Here is a 5742-nt window from a genome sequence, read left to right on the forward strand (position 1 = left end):
CTGGAAGGAAAAAGAAAGGGCGAAGGAAAATGCTTTCTTTTCATCCAGAATATCTTGGGAATTCAATATCCCACCAGAAAAATCATGTCTCCATCCTTCAGGAGGAACTTATTCGTATGAGGCTGTGGACCTTTGGGAAGGACCCAAGTCTACAGAGGGGATTCTCAGGTCTCTGACATCGAGTTATCTGTTTAACAGCAAAAGTCAAATTAACAGCAGCTATGTGAGCAATCTGACTAAATGGACCTGCAAAAAAGAGAGGCATTTATGTGATTTCCCCGCCACAGAGGCGCTCTGGGCAGCACATATGTGGCCTCATAAAGACTCCAGTTTCCTTTGCCATGATGCAACTCATCGTAGCAATGGAGCAGCCCATTACCACAATGACATGAAGATGGGATGTGGGAAAGTGCAACTTCCGAGCAGTCAGAGACTTGATGTCATGCAGAAATACTGAGCAAACAGCCTCAGCAGCGAGTCACGGGGCTTCTGTTTGAAAGCCAGGAACTGACAGGAGACTGTAATACTACTCTCAAATCCTGGTTTGGATCAGGCTCTACTTGTGTCAATAAACAATCTGATTGGATTACTAAGCACAGTTTTCATTTTCTGGAACGGAAACTTCAAATTAGTCACACTACTTCAGAAAGGAAAAGACAAACAGCGTTTTTTCCCTCATCACTCGTTAGGACTGTGCAGGACCTGAACAAAATCAGAGCAGAAGCCAATTTCTTCACCACCTGCTATACCCTGCTCCTTCACCAGCCATTCCATGTCCTACATATGCTGGAACAAGAAGCACCCATTTCTTCATTGCTGGATTCCCAAAGTCCAACTTAACGTAACTCAAGCAGCCATTTCCAGGAAGATGTCCCTTTCTGGAGTTAAGTATTTTTAGGTTAAATCAGATAGAAATCAGAGGGGAATATGCTCCTTTCCCAGAGCCAAGCTCCTCAAAGAGAAGCAGCATCTCTGATCTCAGCAGACCTTCCTGCCTCCATCTCCACAAGCCCTTTCACAGCCCACCTGCCAGAGTGGTAGACAACATGGAACAGGCAGAGAACGGTCTAAGTAAAGGTGGACCAGGCTCCTCTGGTCCTCTGCGAGTAGCACCCACTGCACCCAGGCACTGGGCTGCCAGGGCCACCATTGGAGACACGGACAAGATCCCCTCCTCTGTCTGCCACATAAATCATTCTCCCACCTCTATCACCTACTATGGGCACCAGACAACAGGGATCTGCACTGGAGACGCTTAAATTTAGGTGAATTCATTCTGTGGGCGGCGTACCCACCTGCCTACAAAAAACACCAAACTTGGCTTTCAGAACCCTTTCTTCTTTCAGCAGCATCCAAAGCAACACCTAACACGGCTCACAAGAAACATTGTCTCGGTTTTACCAAGGAAAACAGTTCTAAACAGGTTAAGAAAATAAGCTATATATTCACTTCCTGAAGCTACATAAACATTTTTAGTCCTTTACACCTGAGCACACAAATATTTAATTAACTCTTACCTCCACACAGACGCATAATTGTATGGACAGTCACAATAATTACCCATGGAAATTGTATGTACACTTTTTATGTCTGCAAGCTTAATTCACACAAAAATATATACTTAAAACTTAAATGAAGTAATGTTATGCAGAGTGTAACAGCAGCAGCTTGCATCGGAGGTTTTCAAGAAGAACCACAGCAAATTCATCACGGTTACCAAAACAGGTCAGAGAAGAGTTTCCAGCTTCCCAGCGCACTCACAGTACACACGCTGCACAGGTATTTGGTGCATTTGCAGCAAATGTTAGTATCTGAGGACACATAGATCTCACTATCCATGTAAATTCCTTCTGGGTGAGACAAAGTAGGCCCAGCACAACTGGGATGCAGTGCATTTCCAGCACACGCAGAATATCCGCTCAGCAGTTCTTACCATTTCCACCCAGGAAAAACTGCTGTTCTAATGACAAGTGCAGATGCACACACTCAACAAGAGTAATGGCATGTGCAAATAAAGCTTCTCATGGGGATCAATCATGGTGTTTGTGGGGATTGTATGACACCATTGTGGTCACATTTGAGGCTCTATAGCCTACAACATCTATAAACAACATGGAAAAAGAAGTGAGAAAAAGACTTTCTAGAAGGCAGACGGTCTGGGAGCTTAGCTGCAGGCTAAACTGGTATCTGAGTAAGAAACTGGCAGGCACTCTCTGCTCTCATGAGACCTGAACATTAGTATTAGCTGGACACTGAGTCAAAATATTTCTGAAAGGTCCTCAGGCCTTTGTTTGAGCCTGTGTTTCAATAAGAGCACAGACACTGTCTGTTTCAAGTTCAAAACTTGCACAAAGAAGGGCAAGGCAATCTCCTGCATCACAGATTGCAGCCTATGGTAACTGCAGAGAGTCACTTCCCAAAACTTGACGAATTTAGGGAAGGAGTCGCATTGTAAAATGACTGAGCTTCTCCTTCTCTATGTTCTGTTTTCTCCAGAGCATATACTGCAAAGCTATTGCAGAGTTTCACTACCACGGTGCCTCCACGTGACGGAATGCACATATTCTCTTTCCTGTCTACTGCTCCTTAGTTGCAACTAAGGCAATGGCAGAGTACAGCTCCCGAATCAATGGTTTTGTTCCAGGGAGCTTAGCCACATAAGTGCCTAGGAGAAGTTGCAGAGCTGCCCTCGTTCGGGGCAGGCGCTGCTCAGCTCAGAGCTCAGTGAGAGGGCCGTGTGAAGGAGCAGGGCGAGCAGCTCGCTGCCTCACCTGGAACGCAGTCTGGCTGTTGTAGTTGCGGATCTCTTTGCTCGCCCCGCGGAAGAGGAGAACCCGAGCGCAGCTCTCCTAGGAAAGCAAGCAAAAGGGAAGAAAAGAGAAAATCATTAGCCCTGCAGGCTGGTGACAGCAAAGTAAACCAGGTGGTTTTGTCACACACAGGGAATTTCCCCTGGCAAGAGAAAGGAATGTGTAGGGGTGTTCACTTCCTCTCAACAGTGATTCCCTGGTCATCAAGCTGAGCAGGTCCACTCGCCTATGTGCTGCTCTGCGGCTGCTGAGCCCTGACATCCCTAACATCCCTGACACCATCCCCGGAGCACAGCTGCAGGGCCCAGCGGCCACCGCACGCTCCTGCATGCCATTTCACAGATTCACAGAATATTTAAGGTTGGAAGGGACCTCTACAGATCATCTAGTCCAACCTTCCTGCTCAAGCAAGCACACCTACAGCATGTGGCACAGGGCGGCATCCAGGTGGGTTTTGAAGACCTCCAGAGTAGGAGACTCCACAACCTCCCTGGGCAGCCTGTTCCACTGCTCTGTCACCCTAACAGTAAAGAAGTTGCTCCTCACCTGGAGACGGAACTTCTTATGCTTCAGCTTGTGGCCATTACCCCTCGTCCTGTCGCTGGCCACCAGTGAAAACAGCCTGTCCCCTTCCTCCCTGCATTCTCCCTTCCTGAACTTATACACATTAATCAGATCCCCTCTGAGCCGTCTCTTCTCCAGAGAAAACAGGCCCAGCTCACTCAGCCTCTCTTCATACGAGAGATGTTCCATTCCCTTAATCATCCTGGTTGCCCTTCTCTGGACCCTCTCGAGAAGCTAACTGAAGCCTCCATTGATTTTGAGCGCTCTGTGCTTCTAAATGCTGGTCTTTCCACATGCTTACAGGCCATTGCAGTCCTTAATGCCTCTCTGCCACCCTATCCCCCCAAAAGTTGTCCTTGTAGGAGTCCTGCTGTGCATATAGTAGAGCTAGTGTGCAGAAAAACACATCTACCTAACAAGCCACAGATCAACCTACCCGTATCAATGCCTATTGCAAAGCATAACAGATTTCAGCTTTTCTGTTCAGGAAGAGAGATTGCAAGGTTGTTTTATAATCAAAACACATAAGACAGTTTATAAAGTCACTAGAAAGGAACACAACCTTGGAGAGAAATTCTTAGATGCCAACCTCTGAACCTGGCCATGTGGCCTGAGACAAGATCAGAGATGGCTCTTCCACCACCCTTGATTTCTCCTGAACTAAGCTCAGTGACCACACTAGAAAACTAAGCAGATATGGTGCCGTTTGGTCAGCTGCCTCTCATAAAATCTGAAATGACACTAGTGCTGCAAGCAAAATCACCCTCGCCCTAAAAGAGAAGAGGGTTACAATCCAGAAGAACTTTTCTGGGTCTAGAATGGAGAGTAGCAGTAAGAAGGTATCCCAGTCCCACTCGTGTCCTCTCTACCTCATGCAGCCTAGTGCCCTGTGCTTTCTTGTTCTCCTGCCCAAACTGACCAATTTTACCTGGTTATAGAGAGCACAGATATGCAGAGCAGTGTTTCCTGAGGCGTTCTGTGCAGTCATATCAGCTCCATAGAAGAGAAGATGCTCCAGGTGCTGCACGTGCCCATAGCGACATGCCTATCGAGAGCACAAAAGGAGAAAATAGACCCAGAAAAATGGAAAGGAACAGGAAGATGATGAACCCACAGAGCTCCAAAACCCTGCACCACCCTCCCGCCTGCCGGGCTCACCCACATGAGGAGCTGACCTCATGTGAGGTATGGAGCTGAGGAATATGTGAGGTATATGTGAGGTACATGTGAGGTATAGGAGCTGACCTCATGTGTAACTCGCATGGCCCACATGAGACACACGCAGCTGCTCCTTACAGGGACACACAGGAGGGCATCTCGGATAAATCACTTCTATCAAAGAGTCATAGTCTGGCAAGCATCCTGGGCACAACTGAGTAAAAAGGTTGGCTGTTGGGCCTGGGATGGGATGGAGCCTCACATGCAAAACCCTTGAAGAGCTGTTGCCCCCACACCCGTAAAGCAGCGCATGTCACCGCTGCCAGAACCCTGACAGACATGGAGGGGACAGGATCAGCCCCTGTGCTGAGGGGACAGGAGCGGCCCCAGCGCTGAGAGCTCTGAGGGGACAAGGGCAGCCACTGTGTTGAGGGCTCTGAGGGGACAGGAGGGGACAGGAGCGGCCCCTGCGTTGAGGGCTCTGAGGGGACAGGAGCGGCCCCTGCGCTGAGAGCTCTGAGGGGACAGGGGCAGCCACTGCACTGAGAGCACCAAGGGGACAGGAGCGGCCCCACCACTGAGGACTTCGAGGGGACAGGAGCGGCCCTGTGTTGACGGCTCTGAGGGGACAGGAGCGGCCCCTGTGCGGAGGGCTCCGCTGCCACAGGCCCGCTGGCAGCCCACCGGCAGCTGCCTTACCTGGTGGATCTCCTGCCAGCCGTTCTCGTCCACGCAGCCCAGCCGGGCGTAGTCGTGCAGCAGCAGCTCGCAGCAGTAGGGGTCCCCCCCCACCATGGCGCTGTGGTAGAGCGGCGTGAGGCCCCGGCTGTCCTTGTAGTCCGGGGACGCCCCCAGGTCCAGCAGCGTCTGTGGGGGAAGCAGAGCCTCAGCCCTGGGCTGCACGGCCACGGGGACCTGCAGAGTTGCTCCTCGTGGCACCTCGTGCGCCCAGCCCTGCTGTCACCACCCAGCTCCCAATGCCATGAGGCACTACGAGGAGCGATGGCGGGAGATCAGTGCCATGCGGGGAGGCGGGATGCACAGCGTGGTGGGACACAGGGGTCCCTTCCCCTTCCTCCCCTTCCCGTTCCCATTCCGAGCGCAGCGCTCACCAGCAGCGCGCCGTGGTTGCGGCCCCGCACGGCCTTGTGCAGCGCCGTCATGCCCTCGCGCGTGCGGAAGTCGAGGTGGGCGCCGCCGTTGCGCAGCA

General features: G+C 50.9%; 1 long non-coding RNA gene across 1 annotated transcript; it reads right to left on the reverse strand.

Moving 5' to 3' along the window:
- Positions 1-2826: 2826 nt before the first annotated feature.
- LOC112955040 lies at positions 2827-5296 on the reverse strand. The gene is made up of 3 exons (XR_003250827.1): positions 5232-5296; positions 4303-4419; positions 2827-2849 (listed from the first exon to the last, which is right to left on the reverse strand). It is a non-coding gene; the product is annotated as an uncharacterized LOC112955040 (long non-coding RNA).
- Positions 5297-5742: the final 446 nt, after the last annotated feature.

The sequence above is a fragment of the Nothoprocta perdicaria genome, unplaced genomic scaffold, assembly GCF_003342845.1.
Source record: "Nothoprocta perdicaria isolate Ctin4 unplaced genomic scaffold, notPer1 scaffold_531, whole genome shotgun sequence".
Taxonomy (NCBI): Eukaryota; Metazoa; Chordata; class Aves; order Tinamiformes; family Tinamidae; genus Nothoprocta; species Nothoprocta perdicaria.